At 39.7% G+C, this 17446-nt stretch overlaps 1 pseudogene; it reads left to right on the forward strand.

Annotated features, from left to right (window-relative positions):
- The window catches only part of LOC124734576, a 56313-nt pseudogene extending 43446 nt beyond the window's left edge, over positions 1–12867 (forward strand).
- The last annotated feature ends 4579 nt before the right edge of the window (positions 12868–17446 follow it).

Consider the following 17446-nt stretch of genomic DNA (forward strand, 5'->3'; position numbering starts at 1 on the left):
CAAAGTGTTTTTGCAACAGATCTATCAGGCAAGCCTGAAAATTCACATATACTCCAAGCAGTAAGTACCTGTTGTAAAATGGTCACATTAGTGAGCTTGGCAATTAATTAACAGTTTATCAATAAATTTGGCGTCATTTTGCAAGAAATTGTGCTATGTTCCACTACTCCCTCTTCAACAAAACTAATGTCAGTTTCTGCTCCACCTCTTCAGCCCGAGATCCTATGTATACTCTTGAGCATTTGTGTAAGATACCTGTTTATTTATAAAAATAAAAGTAACTTCTATCATGACTTTCCCATTCTTGTCCAGTGGGTTTGTTATCCTGCTGTTGCCTACTGCAAACTACAGGATTACTGTTGAAGATTTCTGCAAAGTTTTTCTTCCTTTTTAGTGTACCAACATTTCACTGTGTGGTAATTGCCTGGTACTGTTTAACGGGTGTTTTAACTGTTGTTTCAGAGATGCAATACGAAGCAAATGCAGTGAGGATGACTTGCTTGCCATGATTGGGGCAGCAGTGAGAAGAAAGAAGAAACAACATGCAGGTAAGATACATTACAGCAAATGTAACTCTATAGATAGAAAGAAAATTTCTGCTTAACAAGTCATAGCAAACATAAGAGCAAAATAGAATGAAAAACAACAGTGATAGAACCTGTGTTTTTTGTGCAAAATTGGATTTAATTTTTTATTTAGTATTCATTCTGATTAATGCCCATTGGTCAACAGTACATTTCAGCCCTAGAATTTGGTTCTGCAAGGTCCACCAGATAACCATATATGGCTGTTGTAACTCCTTTATTGGACTTCAGAAGTTTTCCAGCAACAAATCTTTTTTTTTTCTTTCTTTCTTTCTTTTTTTTTTCTTTTTTTAAAAAAAGCTAAAATGCAGAAAACATCATAAAGGAAACACTCACAGAAAAGCATCAGTGTCCTTGAAACAATGGAAACTCCAGTAGGAATATCAACAATGTTGGAAAAGACAGATTACTCCTTACTGATGAAGGCTGTGGCTGAAAGCTTTATGTAAGTGTCTTTTAATTCTGCCCATCTGCAGCCTAAGGTATCTTCTTTATGGTAAGTAACAGTCTGTCTTTTCCTTCATTATTCATTAGTGTTCTTTGTTTTTATTGCTGTTTAGCAAGCATTGTGTGGTATATAAGGGATGTGAATAGCGTCAGATGTTGAATATCACTCTGGAGGATATGAAGGTGCTGCATATTGCTGTAGACAGCATTATCTGATGAGAGTTTGAAAGAAACCTCATTGTGGATGTCCATTTGGTCGCCTGGTTAAACCTTGCAACATTTGTATTTTTTGAGTGTTTGGATATGACAGTGGCCTGATGTTGGAAAGTAAGGGCATACTCATAATCAATGTTCCAGTTGACTACATCAGACCACTACAAGGGAGCATCACTGTGTAGTGTACTGAGTACATTGTAACCTGTTCACGTCTGTGACTGCCATCTGAGAACAAGTACAGTAAACTCTCGTGCAGCTACACTTTTGGCTAGCTAGATTGACACTTGACAAGTTTCAATTTGCGTGCACCTGGAGCCAAGCATTTGCTGGTGTTTTTTTGGCAATCTACTGCTAATCAGTGCACTGGTGTGTGTCAAAAGTCCAAGTATTGTCAATTCGTGCGTGTGTTGGTTGAAGCTCTAGTGTGTTTCTTATTCGTATTGCATGGTTTCATGCCACTGCCATCTATTGGAACTCCTTGTAAGTACAGTACATACAGTATTGTTCTATGCAGCGCAACGTAGTCCTGTCGAAACTGACAATTAGAGTGCGCCGCCTAACACTTTCCACTTGTTGTCAGTACATCAAAGCTGAGTGTTTAGCAGTGAACGTACAACACCCTGTTGTGTTGCCACGTGGGCTTGAGTTGAACAGAGGAAATGGCATAGATGTATCGAATGCTTTCATTTGATGGCTGCCACAGCCTGGTTTCAAAAGTCAAAAGTTTGTCTAGTGCATCTCGAGTGTTGTCAAGTTGTGCATCTGTGTGTTTCTGATTTGAGGTTTTGTGCTCCCACTACTTGCCTTAAAGTGTCCAGAGATAAAAGGGGCCAAAAACCATAAAGGACTCAGTCGAGTGTCTGTAAAAAGAACACTGAACGTGACTACGGGCATGAAACATAAAACGAATGTGATCTTGTTGGAAAAAGAGCTTCACACTTTGCAGAGAATTGATGCTGGTGAGCCACCCACAAAAGTTGCTGCAGAGTAGGAGTACAATTACTGATCGGGAGACAAATCGATCAGGAATTGAAAAATTTTGTTCCATCCAAGCATTGGGCAGTGCAGTGAAATCTCAGTTAGAAGAGGCATTATTTTTGTGGCACGAATAAATAAGAGCCAAAGGTGTGTCAGTTTCAGGTCCTGTACTTTGTCAAAATGAGCTGATGAGCTGATTGAAGGAAAGAAGCAAGAATTCCTTGGAAATAATGGCCGGCAGGATCGTTTCAAGAAGCGGCATGGCATTCATGAAATTGCCATCAGTGCCAAATCATTATCTGGGGATGAAGCTGCTATGCTGATTTTAAGAAGAAACTGCACGCAATCATTGACAAAGGATGTTATACTGGCAATCAACTTTACAAATGTGATGAAACTGGGTTGAATTACAAAATGCTGCCTACGAAAACCCTTGCCTCTAAAGAAGAAAAAATGGCTTCCGGATACAAAAATATCAAAGAAAGATTTACTGTCCTCGCTTGCAGTAATGCCACTGGCAATCATAAACTGTGTCTTACTTTAATTGGCAAATCCAAAACACCAAGAGCATTTAGACACCAACCAACCAGCTTTGCCACTGAGGTACACGAATCAGTCTTAAGGCACGTATGAACAGTGCCAACATCAGAGAGTAGTTCCAGGCAGAGTTTGTTCCAGCTGTAGTATATTACATGGCAGGAAATGGACTTCCTTGAAAAGCGCTACTTCTTGTGGACAATGCTCCTTATCACCCAGGTGATCTGCAAGATGGGGATATCAAAGTTGTATTTCTCCCACAAAATGTCACATCTCTATGTCAACCGATGGACCAAGGTATTCTTGAGGCGATGGAAAAACATTACAGACGCAAGATGCTGGAATACTTAATAGGTGTGATTGATGCTGCAGATGATTTTGTGGAAGTTCTTAAAAAATCGATGTTTTAAGTGTCATTCATTGATTGCTGAAGCTTGGAGTCTAATTCCTCCACTTCCTCTTGTTAGGTCTTGGAAAAAACTCTTAGATCGTAAGGCAACCTAAGTGGTGGGAAGGAGGAGGCAACACCGAAACTCAAGCTGACATAATTTTGGTGAATTTACTGGAGAAGCTGGTTGTAAAGACACACACTTCGAAGACATTGAAGAGTGGATGGAAAATGGCATTTTTTCATGTGCCTGAGGATGAAATCGTCCAAATTGTGACCGATCATAAAGTGTCAGAAGACTATGTTTCTGATGATGAATCAGAGAAAAATATTCCTCACACATTCTGTTACGAAGTGATCCAAACTGCCCTGGAGTACATCAGCCAATAGGAGGAGACGATTTATCCTGAAATAGTTTGATTTCAACGTTGGAGATGTATTGTTGCAAAAATAGTTTCTCAAGCAAAAAAACAAAAAAAAAAAAAAAGACATTTGTGACTTCGTTACCAAAAAATAAACTCTAATGAAGCATCCTAGAACTTCTATGTCCATAACTTAAAAAGTTTTTTTTTTTACTTTTCGTGAAAGTTCCTCTAGACAGACTTTTTGTTCCTTTGAGTTATCTCTAGATTTGTTTCATAATTTTGTTCAGTAGTTTATTTTTTATTCAAAAGAGTAGGTAATAAAATTAAAACTCCTGTTTTTCCTACTGCCAAATAAGGGAGATTTTTTCTGTAAGAATGCAAAATAAACGAGCTTTGTTATACAGCATTTAAAAACTTTGAGTTTTCAATCATAGTTTGGTGCCTTTTTAACATGTCAACACAATTTTTTCAGTAAAAAAGTGCAGGGTTATTTGCAACCGTATCAGTAACGTTTTACATACCCTACGCACGTTTTACGATTGTATTTCGCAATATTGATGCAATTTGGAGTGTTCACATGTGAAAAAAGGGGGACTTTGATTTATCTGAAATTTTCGTTATTGGAACCGGCCACCGTCCCAATCATTTCGGATAAACAGGAGTTCACTGTAATAGACTCCTTGCAACATGCTGTGTCATACAGCTAGGAGCAGCCAGACTATGGAATTGCCGTCCTGCGCATAGGCTGCCATTAACACCCAAGCAAATGACTGCATGTGAAGTGGTGCCACAATCGAGAAGTACAGACTGCTAATGAATGGCGTCACATTATGTTCACTAATGAGTCTCCCAGTCCTGCACTGCTCCAAATGACTATCGTGGAGAAGTTTAACCGTGAACAGGGGAGATGGGAAGAGGTCCCATTCTTCCACATTTGGGGGGAGGGGGGGGGGGTCACAAAGCAGTCCCATGGTGTGGGGAGCCATTGGGTATGACTTCAGGTCACGGCTTGTAATGGCCGAGGGAACTCTGATGGTACAGCAGTGTGTAATAGTATTGTGGTGCTATTTTTCAACAGGCCAGTGCTTGTCCACATGTAGTATGTGTCTCTTTAAATTGTCTGCGTGATGTTGATATACTCCTGTGGCCAGCAAAATCCCCATATCTGTCCCCGATAGAACATTATGGGACCAACATGGACGTCAACTCCATCCCACTGCCTGTATCCACGATTGCAATGTCCAGTTACAACAGTTGTGGATCACCTTTCTGAGGAGGGTATGCAGCAGCTTTACGACATCCTCCCGCACTGTCCAGACCAGACAGGGTGCATTGCTGTATTGATAAGTGGGCTCAAACTGATAAGTTCTGTGTAAATTTGACTCTGTTTTGTTATGACTGAAATAACATTACATACGCTCTAAATTCGCTATGTTTCAATTTGTTTTCTCCCCACCTTCTGAGTGTCTCACTTTTTTTCAAGCAGTGTAATTTAAGACAGACATAAGAATATGAAAATGGGATGGCATATCACATTGCTATTCAACTATGCCCCTAAGAAAATTGTAAGATAATGGAGAAGAGCAGGTGCACTATTACACTGACTAGAACGTAAACTTAAAGATAGAATTATATTGTGTAACCTACACCGATGACATAATACTAATTGACAAAAACATCACTGATGTGCTAAAGCAATTTGAAATATTAAGGGAGCAAGCTAGGAAAATTAGACTACTAATTTCACATGGAGAAAAAATTCTTGGCTGATACCAAAATGGCACTGGGTGAACTTATATAGGCAATGACATAGTATTCGGTGTTAAAAGAGTTTAAATAGTTAGGTGAAAAAGACCACTGAACATCATAATGAAAAGAAGGCCATAGAATCCAGACTTCAGAAAATACAAACTGTCTCTCAGTTAACTAAAAGTATTTTTCCTGGCATTGTACAACAGTGATCAAATTAGAATTTCTTTATGCATGAGAGAGACTCTTTGTCCAACACAAGACATGAAAACAGCAAGAATGTAAAATTGTAGTAAAAATCTTAGGTCCAAGAATAAAAGATGGAATACATCACACAGAACCCAGTGTGAAATCTCCAGGCAAAATCCTAAAAACTCTTGTTACAATGTGTCTCCAAAGAATCCAACTTGTGGGACATACAGAAAGAATGTATCCAAACAGGCAGCTCATTGGATTCCCACATACTTGAAAAATAAGATCCAACTGATGAAAACAAACAGGAAGAGACCTTAAGAAATTGGAATCACCACATTTACAGTATTCTGATGTAGTGATGAGTCACACAGAGTGCAGTTTCACAGTAGCTTGATCGATGCTTGTACTTGTGTGTGTAGTATATGCAAGTGTGTACAGCGTCTCTTCTGGTGTACACACAATATGCTAATTTAGTGGCCAAGCAGTAAACCGGATCCCTACTCGGTTCCAGTGTGCTGTGCTAATTATTCTTCTTCACTTGACATTTATGCTTGGAGCTGCAAGAGAGGCCATTTTCCAGATAATGCCACAAAAACAACAAATTCTCAGATATCAGTTTAACTTACACTCTTCAACATCATAGACAACATTTCACATTAATATGTTGCAGAACACTAGATTAGTGTTAAAATTGCCAGAGTAAACATTGTTCTCCATGTGACAGATTGTCACCCGACGTCCAAAATCGATAAATTTTATATCTCTGCACAGACAAGCAGCTGGTTGCTCATTGTCATCTGTGGTGCTAATCAATGGGTTGAGCTCGTTGCTGGCACAGCGCCACCACAGAGTAAGTGGCCCCTCATCCCAGCAGGTGGCGATGTTTTAACACCTGTATAGCTCCCCAGACTTACCGCGTCTGTGGATAACTCCGTCTTCACACATTTCCCGCACAGTGGGCCCTCGTGTCTTTTACACACAATAAATCTTCAAACTTATTTCATTGGCTAAGTTAAATTTCGAGTGTGACATGCTATTTCATAAAAAATAGCAAACGGTAGACATGGATGTTATTGTGACTCTTTCCTAAGGCAACATTTGTGTATTACACTTGTAGAAGTGCACTGCAACATAAAACAGTAGACCGTAAGTTCAAACAATGGAAACTCCAGGTTGGAATATCAGCAGTGTAGGAAAAGAAGAAGAAGCTAATTACCATAAAGATGGCACGTTAAAATGCAGACAGGCACAGTTATGACACTTACACATAAGCTTTTGGCCACAACCTTCATCAGAAAAAGAAATAGAAATACACACCATTCATTCACACAAGCAAGCACACCTCACACACACATGACCGCCAACTCTGACAGCTCAGACCAGAATGCTAGTCTGTAAGTTTGCTACACAATAAAATAATTATTCTGAGCTACAAGAAAAATGGATTCAAAGAACTAAACTGCTTGAAGAAAAAAAAAGGGAAGCTCCCTGAAGCAACATAGTTTCACGAGTGTGCATACCAGTGGTAAATTATGAGAGTCGCAACTCTCTGAAATGGATACAAAGGCCACCAGATTGCATTAGCTTTGTTTGTGTCTCGGATTGTTACCATGAATGGTAGGAGCTATAAGAGATGTGAAGAGTGTAAGATGTTGAGTGATCCCTGTGAAGGGCACAGATGCCCTGTACTTCTGTGAGTCAGCATTATCAGCACATAACAAAATTTGAAGGGGCCTAATTGTGTGTCTCCATTTGCCAGGCTGATTGAATTATGCAATATGCAGATCTGTGAGACATTCAGATGTGGTAGTGGCCCCATGTTGGACTGCTTGGGAACGTAAGGGCAGCGTGCTTGTCAGCAAGCTTCCGGTTGACCGTGTCTGACGAGCCCATGGGAGAATTGCTGTAATGTACGCCAAGCACATTGTAACCCTTTGACACCTGCACCTGTCATGTGATCAGCAGTGAGTCACATTCTGCAAGACCCACGATGACAGTTGTCAGTGAGTATGACAACGACATAGGTAGAGGGCGTGTGGGGCAGCATCGGATATGACTTCAGGTCACTCTGACAGCACAGCAGTATGTCATGGACATCCTACATCCTCATTTGCTACCTCCATGTCCAACGGAGTTACAAGAGACAGAGCAGTGAAAACATATCCAGTTGTTGACTCACAAAACGGTTTTGAGGTGTGACGCATGTAGTCTTAAGTGAATCATTCATACAAAAAGAAAAGAAGAAGAAGCTAAAGTCAGAATGTGAAAAAATTGGAGAATGGAATAGATATTTGAAGACTTCACACTTGAAACTCCCAGTTTTCCTATTGTGAAAGTGCCTTTGTGACCATATGCATTTCACTGACGATAAACCTTTTTTTCCCCCCCTGGGTCTTGGCTCCATATTTTTTCATCCAGTTGAGTCAGAATACTTGCATAGTATTTGTGAGGTATTGTTTCAGTCTTGCAAGCTAATCTAAAATACAAATCCCTTTTGCATCCTAGAAAACAATGACCACTCTTTCTCTCCGATGAAGTCACCTTGGCTATTTTTGTGCAACTGCTGTTTCATTTCAGTCATCTCTCATCCACGGGAACAGATTGGTGCATAGAATCAGTTGTGTGTCAGATTGTCCCAAATTGTTTTTCACATTAGGTTGTAGTCAGGCTTCAACAGACATGCAACTCACTTTCTGGTACGGCCACGGCATCAACTGTTTTGCACATCTTTTTAATTACTGATCTTGCAATATCACACTGTGTTCTTTCTCAGCATTTTCATATTTGATTGTAATTCTAGGAAGTTGTTCATGAGTCATCTTACAGAGACATATGCCACATATGAATTCAGCCACCCATTCCTTAACTGTTGACTATGAAGGAACTCCCCCCACGAACCATGGACCTTGCCGTTGGTGGGGAGGCTTGCGTGCCTCAGTGATACAGATGGCCGTACCGTAGGTGCAACCACAACGGAGGGGTATCTGTTGAGAGGCCAGACAAACAAGTTTTTCCTGAAGAGGGGCAGCAGCCTTTTCAGTAGTTGCAGGGGCAACAGTCTGGATGATTGACTGATCTGGCCTTGTAACATTAACCAAAATGGCCTTGCTGTGCTGGTAGTGCGAATGGCTGAAAGCAAGGGGAAACTACAGCCGTAATTTTTCCCGAGTACATGCAGCTCTACAACTTGACTAGAAGAAGAGATCGGTTGGTAGGACATGTTTTGAGGCATCAAGGGATCACAAATTTAGCATTGGAGGGCAGCGTGGAGGGTAAAAATCGTAGAGGGAGACCAAGAGATGAATACACTAAGCAGATTCAGAAGGATGTAGGTTGCAGTAGGTACTGGGAGATGAAGAAGCTTGCACAGGATAGAGTAGCATGGAGAGCTGCATCAAACCAGTCTCAGGACTGAAGACCACAACAACAACAACATGAAGGAACTGACTCCTAATAAGTAAGATGATGCCTGTAGAAAAGTACAACAAAACAGTAATCTCAAAAAAGGACAGGATAGACAGTACATTCTGTAGGACATATTAAAAATGATTGGTAAAAGAGACTTGGTGTGTTAAATGCAGCTTTTGATTACATGATAATTGAATTGGATAGATAAACAATATACTCGCTAAGTGGTGGCAGAACACACACATAAAAGAAGATTATAATTAGGCGAGCTTTCAGAGCCAGTAGCTCATTCTTGAGGCAGAAGGGTTGAAGTGGAAGGAAGAGGGGTGAAGGATAGGTCTAGGAAAAAGGGTAGATTTTGAGAAAGTTACCCAGAACTGCAGATCAGGGGAGACTTTCCAGATGGGATGAGAAGGAAAGACTGATTCCACATCTACATACATACTCCACTAGCCACCATATGGTGCATGGCAGAAGGTACCCTGTCTCACTACAATAGTCTGAATAAAATTACTTGATAGTTGACATCAATCACTTGCTGCAACAATGTTGCCACATTGGCTACCAGCTACCGTTTGGTTACAGGTGACAACAAACAAGCGGCTCACTTCACAAATTATGTTAAATGTTTAACACAGAGCAATTTTTCTAGTGGCTGGTGCAAGGTGTGTCAGAAATGTTGGATACTCTGTTGACTATTGATTTAAAGTGACCAGTGACTGAACTGGGGCAGACGACCCGTTTTGTATCCCTGACTGTAAACTTGTGTCCTAACCCAGCCGAGAAAATTGTGGTCAACAGTCTGCAGCAGTACTAATATCATGATCGCTTTGTTCATGGCAATTAAAGCTAACCCTTAAGGGTAAACTCAAGACAACAAAAACTCAATTTCAGGGCTGAAAGCAAATTGAAATTTCTCCATGTCATTTGTTACCTGTAACTATCCTTACACTAGCTGCACATGCTGACATGTTAGAAACCAGTGAACAGCCCATGTGGGCACTTGTTCGTGGATTATACATGACTGAGGCAGATTCCAAATGAAGAAATAATGACAGGAAGAAAAATAAGACCAAATAGAACAGTCAAAACAATGATGAAAAATGATGCAGCAAAGTATTAAAAATAAAAAAAATACATTTAAACCAATTAATTGAATGAAAATAATAATCACACTCTTTTGGTTAGATTTAGAAATAAAAATTTTGCTACATTGATGAGATTTAAACCTATGACATGCTACACATTAGATTAATCTGCCAACCATTGTGCTATGCCACAGCACTGCATGAAGTATTTATATATGTGAATGTAGTGACCCAGTTGCAACTATGAATTGCAACCTTAAAAATTTCAGTTTCACGCAGTGCAGTGAAAAGCTTATCTAATGTAAGATGATCTCTGTGAATATGATAACTATATGTATGATACTGAATTACACCTTGTGCTGAGTTATTCGGTAGTGTTTGGTTAGTGCTATGAATGAAATGTGTGTCTTTCATTAGCATTGTTAATGTGTGTTGTTTTTGGTGTAGTTATCGCGTGTCATGAAATACATAATAAAAGTGTCGGGCTCATAATTCGGGATACAAATACATCAAGAAAGAATGCTGAACCAGGAATTGGAAGTGACTGGCCAATTTTGGTGGAGTTTGGCAACAGCAGACAGTTCAAGTGTGACGCTGACTACTCTTATTGGCGTTTGAAGTGCCAACTATCAAGTAATTTTAATTCGACTGTAGTCAGTTCCTTTCCCATTCCATCTGCCAATCGAGTGAGGAAAAAGTGAATGTCTATATGCCTCTCTACGAGTCCTAATTTGTTGTCTCTTATCTTCGTCATCCTTATGCATAATGTATGTTGGTGCAAGCAGAATTGTTCTGCAGTCAGCACACTGTTCCTCAAAATCCCTCCAGGGATTCCCATTTGAGTTCCAGAAACATCTCCATAATACTTGTATGTTGTTGTTTCAACCTACTGTTAACAAATCTAGTATCCTGCCTCTGAATTACCTCAATGTCTGCTTTAATTCGACCCCTTGCGGATCCCAGACACTCAAACTGTACTCAAGAAGAGATCACACTAGCATCCTATATGTGATGTCCATCACAGCTGAGCCACACTGCAGTAAAATCCACCCAACAAACGAAAGATGATTATTCGCCTTCCCTACCATGACCCTCACAAGTTTGTTCCATTTCATATCACATTGCAACGTTATGTCCAGATATTGAAACAATATGACTTCTTCATTCATGACACTACTAATGCTGGATTCTGGCATTATGGATTTGTTTTTCCAACTCATCTGCAGTAACTTATATTTTTCTACATTTAGGGTTAGCTGTCATTTATCACACCAACTGGGAACTTTGTCCAAGAAATCTTTTATCCTCCTAAATCACTCAACAATGACACCTTCCATACACCACAACATCATCAGCAAACAACCACAGATTACTGTCCACTTTGTCCATCAGATCAGTTATGCACATAGAAAATATGAGTAATAGCGCTCCTATCACACATCTCTGGAACGATCCTAATGATACCCTAGTCACTGATGGACACTCACCGTCAGGATAATGTAGTGGGTTCTATTACTTCAGAAGTCTTTGAGCCACTCACATGTCTGGGAACCTATTCCATGTGCTTGTACCTTTGTTAAGAGTCTGCAGTGAGGCACTATGTCAAATGCTTCTCGGAAATCAAGAAATATGGAATCTGGGTTTTTGAATTTTGTGATGGCAAAGTTAGAGGAGCAATGCATCTGCATTAAATTTTGCGTGAAACTCAAGAAAACCTTTACAGAGACACACCAAATGATGCAGGGAGCCTATAGCGATGAGTGCTTAAGCCATACTTGGTGTTACGTATTATTCACACGTTTTAAAAATGGCTTTACAAAAGTCAAAAATGATCCTTGTTCAGGGCGCTCTTAGATGTCCCCTGATGATGCTTGTGTCAGGAACGTCAACGAAATTGTGTGTTCCAGTCGAAGATTCACTGTCCGAGAGATTGTAGAAAAATGTAACATTTCAATTGGATCATGTTATGAAATGACACAGCATCTTGGAATGCATTGTGTTGCCGCCAAGTTCATTCCACGGCTCATGAGTCAAGACCAAAAAAACTTTTTGGATCTCACAAATGAGAATGAGATGTTCCTTGCGAGAATAGTATGACCCCTGCAGACTTCTTTTTATTTCCAAAGTTGAAAAGGATGAAGTTTTGCAATGGTAGATGAGATAAAAGAAAATTCGCAGACGGCAGTTTATGCAACCCAGCAAGAGGTGTGTCAAGACTGCTCCTGGAAGTGGAAATGATATTGGGAGCAGTGTATCAATTGTGGAGGAGAGTATTTCAAAGGAGACAATCCATAGTAACTAAAAGATAAGCATAGAAAATTTTGTGGACTAAGTTCTGGAATTTTTTGAACAGACGTCATATGACAAAAGGGCATGCTGAGTTGCCCATGAGCGATGCTTTGTACTGATTTGTGGACATAAACTTATTGGTCTCTATGAAACTGATTAGATTCCAACCCAGAATACGTTCATGAATTCTGCAGCAAACTGATGTTACGGGAATTGGTCTGTAATTTCGCGAGTCTGTTCTTTCGCCCTTTCCCTGTTGCTTCATAACCTGTGTTGTGAGTAACTGAATCCACTTTCCCTTCTTCCCTTTTTTCCCCTCTCTCCTCCCTGATGAAGGAACAAAGTTCTGAAAGCTAGGAATGTAAATTTTCAGTTCTGTTTTATGTGTATCTATCGGCTGTACTGAGCTGAGGTAAGTACTGGCCAGCCCCTCTATCTCTTTGTTAGTATTTGTTTCACATCTTATATGAGATTTTCCATTAATCATTTATGTTTGTATAAGCATTTATCAAATTTAAAAAGTTGGATTTCATATGTTAATACAAAAGATAATGTTTTGCATTGCAGGCATGATGAACCTGTCAAAGATGAAGAATCGGCCAATGATTCTTATTGGAGGATAACAATACGTATAACTTAAACTTGAGATTCTTGAAAATAAAGCTAGTCAGTATTTCTTAACAGTACTGACTGACGAGCAAAGTCTTAGTGGACATTTGTATAAAATTGTCATAGGTGTTATTTACAAGAAGAGTAAATAGTTTCAATAGGAATGTGGTGAGACATTTAACAAATGTCATGACCACACATTAATAGGACCTTATAACACTACCATTATGATATTAGTATGCTTTTACGTAAATAACAGAAACCCTGTCTCTATGTTGCCACATATAACCCTCTTACTAAAATTTAGTTTAGTTTCCAAATAAAATACACTATGGAAGCATAGTCCTGTTTATAGGAAAAGATAATCAATAGAGTTATCCTTCTTACAGGATTTACCGTGTGTTGCGTCTAATGGATAAGTAAATTGGACTATTCACTCCTTTTCCTAAGATCTTACCCAGTGGCTAGATAGAAACACAGTATGAATATATACTGAATATATACTGAAGCTAGGACAACTCATTTCCAAGTTCATTTAGTGGTTTAAAACATGTACTTAATGGTCACCAACCTATCCTGGCAATGAAATAGTGAAGTATTGGAGAAGCAGAAATTTGAATTTTGCCTACTTTCTTGCTACTGTTTGGTTTGGCTCTTCAAATAAATTACACCACTTAAACAATTTTGGGCTACATCTTTATACATTATGTTTCTAAAAAAGAAAAAGCCCAGTAGATAACTTCAAGGAAGGTAAAAAAAATTAGCTGGGGTGGGGGGGGAAACCTTTAGAAAAGCACTTTCCATAATCAAGAAACTTAAATACTTAGACACTAAAGCACACACTTTTTAACTGAACATTTCACTTAAAGAAAACCTCTTTCTTGGTGGAATTTACTTTCAAAAGCTATTATTCTTTGAACTAATTCATTACAGCCATCTAACAGATTCTAGTAACTTGGCTTCACTCTGATTAAATTTTATGTAAGCAAACTATAACACTTTGCAATAGTTATGAAAAATTTTTTAATATTTACACTAAAGCAATTTAAATGGTGCCTCTTTATATTAACTTGGCACTTCAAAAGTCTGTAAAACAGGACACTCGGATTAATCAAACACCAGGAAGGAACCCTATACAGTTGTATGATTAGGATGAAATAACAGGGTGAGCCAGTTTCCGTAAAGTTCAAGAATGATTATTAAAACACAGTTTAAATTAATGGTTCATGCTGTACAAAGGTAAAAATAGAAAAAAAATCTTATCTGGTGGCTGTAGGCTTGGGTGTGGCGAACAGCTATGACGGCTACACTACCCACACTACGGCCTGCAAGTTTCTTGCTGTATGGGCTCAATTTCTCTTCTTGGCTTCATTCAGTTTTACATACAGTAGCTCAACAACTCGCAGCTATGCTGTAAGCTGTTTGCAGTCTTCAACCGAGGCATTTTTATGGAAATTTACAGGCAAAGCTTCTGCTCCACAAAGGAGTTACATCAATCACTGCTGCCTACAAACTGTGTGACTTACTTCCCGCACTTGCTCAAGGTAGCACGCCAATTCGCCTTTCGCACCTTTTCCACTCCCCACAACCATTTTCGTTTCAAACAAAAGCACACTGGCTTTTACATAACACCTATTTCTTACATTGTTCCTAAGCATGACCATTTCTTAAATTGTCAAATTTACATCAACATGAACAATTTATACACACAAATATTTTTAAATACAAAATGTTATCAGAACATTATTTAGACCCTTGGTATCCTTTGTAGAGGACTTGGGCAGGTTTGTCCCATCCTAGTACACATTATTTTGTTACTTCCATTCAGATATTCCATTTAGCTACATCTACAATAATTCCCAATGTTCTGCCTTTTGAGGTGTCCAGTGCGGGTTGCTCTCCACTTCCTGGGTGTATTGTATCGAGTTAGTTTTTTCAAATTTCCATGTGGGTTTATCAATGTATTTTGTAACTGATATTTCAGCACCAATGATAACTTTTGTGAGCCAATGTACACTCCTTGAAAAATGTTTCAGTACTACTGTTGAGTGATTCAGTGGTAATTTGTTCTCATCAGTGGAAAAGATGGTATGGAAAGACTGCTGCACACATACCAGTATTTCAGCAGGGACAATCCGACAGGCTGCAGTAATACATCATTGCATATCATCAGATGTAGTTGGTATGCCCTTGTAGACAGTATTTCAGCTTTCCCCATAGAAAAAAAGTCTGCAGGCATGAAATTTGGTGAATGGGTCAACCGAGATACAGGTCCTCTGCATCCAATCTAATGATTTGTAAACAGTTTGTGAAGCCATGTTGTACTCCGTGCACTGTGGGTTGTACAGCCATCGTATTGGTACCACAAGTTGCTCCTAGTCTGCAGAGGAATCTCTTCTAGCATCCGTGGAAGATGATTTGTTAGGAGGCTGTGATACTTGTGCACATTCAGTGTTCTTTCTAAGAAAAATGGGCCTATGAGCTGATGGTTCACTGCCCCACACCACACGTTTACACTCCAAGGATGCTGACATTCCACCTGCCACAGCCAAAGAGAATTGTTAACAGACCAATTGTGCTTATTTCAGCACTTTACCAGGCCACGATTGTTAAAATTTCCTTCACCACTAAACAAGATACATGATACATCTGGAGTATCCTGTCTTAATGCCCATGTATGGAAGTTAACACAATTCTCTTGATCAATTCCATGCAGCTCTTTATAGAAAGGGATAAACCTATGTCAATGGAGAATGCATAGGACACTTGCCCGATTAATGCCATTTCCACATGCGATTGTGCAAGAGGTAACATGTGGATCAACTACTTGTTTCATCTGTTATGTTGCTAAGATTTAGGCTATGACTTCCATATAACTGGTTGAAGAGGTTGATAAATGATTGCCGAGATGCTTGACATTTATTGGTATTTATTGCCGCATATACTGTAGAAGAATGAACTGCATTCTTCGTACACTCTCCATACACCATGAGCATGTCACCTTTTTCTGCATTGGTAAATCCCATCGTCCACTCACGACCTACTGATTGGACTGTCACGCACTTACTGACTTGCAAGTCACAATGAACTCGAGGAACACACACGCAAACACACTGCAAGGAAACAACATCATACCTAGCAACTACCCACACACACAAACACACTGTAAGCAAACAACATCATACCTAGCAACTACCCACACACACAAACACACTGTAAGCAAACAACATCATACCTAGTAACTACCCAGATTGAGTGGCACAAACTAGTATTGGTGTGGAAACTTTTAAAAATACTGTATCTCATTGACAACTTGTACTAGAATCCTGCAACAAACCCCACTGACATTCTGATTTACCATATTTTTAGTTTGTTAATGTCAGTAAGCACAGTTTCATTTAAAAAGTGTACATCTGCACAAGAAAGGATTTTTACAATCTGATGATTGGGTAACAATAATGAGTCCCTGACTACCAATCCATTCTGTCAAAGCCGCAAATCAATAGCACTTCATACTTGTGGTGCGAGCTTTAGGCATTTCACCCTGTGACTTGGTCTTCAAAAGTGAAATAATTGTGGGTCAGGATGTGATTGGGTAAGGGGATTAGGAAAGAGGTGATGGGTTTGGTATCAGGAGGATGTTTGGAAAGTGAGGCCATGGGCATGGGGGATGTTGCATCCATAGTAACCAGCAAGGAGTCATGTGGTAGCAAAACAGGAACTGCAGAAAGGCGGTGAAGGAAGTGAGCATTGTCTTCACTGTAGGATGGGAGGTTACAGACAATGGTTTGCATGTGATGTTCAGTGGGAGGATTGTACCCAGCCACAGTTGGACAAGTGGAGAGACCTGTGTAGTTGGGTTTGTGTAGTTTTTATGGGATGGACTTAAGGTCTTGGAGAGCTGCTGGAGTCTTGGAATTCTAGGATGTGATCATGGTTGTAAGGTTTGTATGCAGAGGTGTTAGAAAGTTGGTGAAGACTCTCAGCCACATAGTCACTATGATTCATGAACACTGTGATGAAGCTTTTATCTGTGGAAAGATGATAAGGCACGGATTAATTTACAGGATATGGGTAGCTGTGTGTTACATAGGAGTGATGTTGGTCTCATTAGGGAGGATTTAGGAAAGGAAAGTAAGGCCGGGTTAGAAGTGACGAATTCCTGAAAGATAACCAAGAGATGACTGGCTGGAAGGGGAGGTTCAGGGTGGGAGGGAGGCTGGAACTGTTTTAAGCAAGGTTCTATGTGAGGTTTTTGTTGGCTGTTATTAGTGGGATGCATCATCATCATCATTTAAGACTGATTATGCCTTTCAGCGTTCAGCCTGGAGCGTAGTCTTGATCTATTTCTACAGTTTTTATACCCCTTCCCTTCCAACACACACACACATTAGCCACCAAGGAAGAGCCTACAGCTTTGATTCAACACCCCCCCCCCCCCCCCTTCCAGTCATACCCTCATACCTCCCTAATGCACATTGAAGAAATTTCCACTGCAGAGATTAGGTAAGGAAAGAAGGTCCTTTACAAGTCCAGCACACTTTAATTTAGGTTTTGGGCTAAAGGTGAGGCCTTTAGAAAGTACCAAGACTT

This window comes from Schistocerca piceifrons, unplaced genomic scaffold, assembly GCF_021461385.2.
Source record: "Schistocerca piceifrons isolate TAMUIC-IGC-003096 unplaced genomic scaffold, iqSchPice1.1 HiC_scaffold_1520, whole genome shotgun sequence".
NCBI lineage: Eukaryota > Metazoa > Arthropoda > Insecta > Orthoptera > Acrididae > Schistocerca > Schistocerca piceifrons.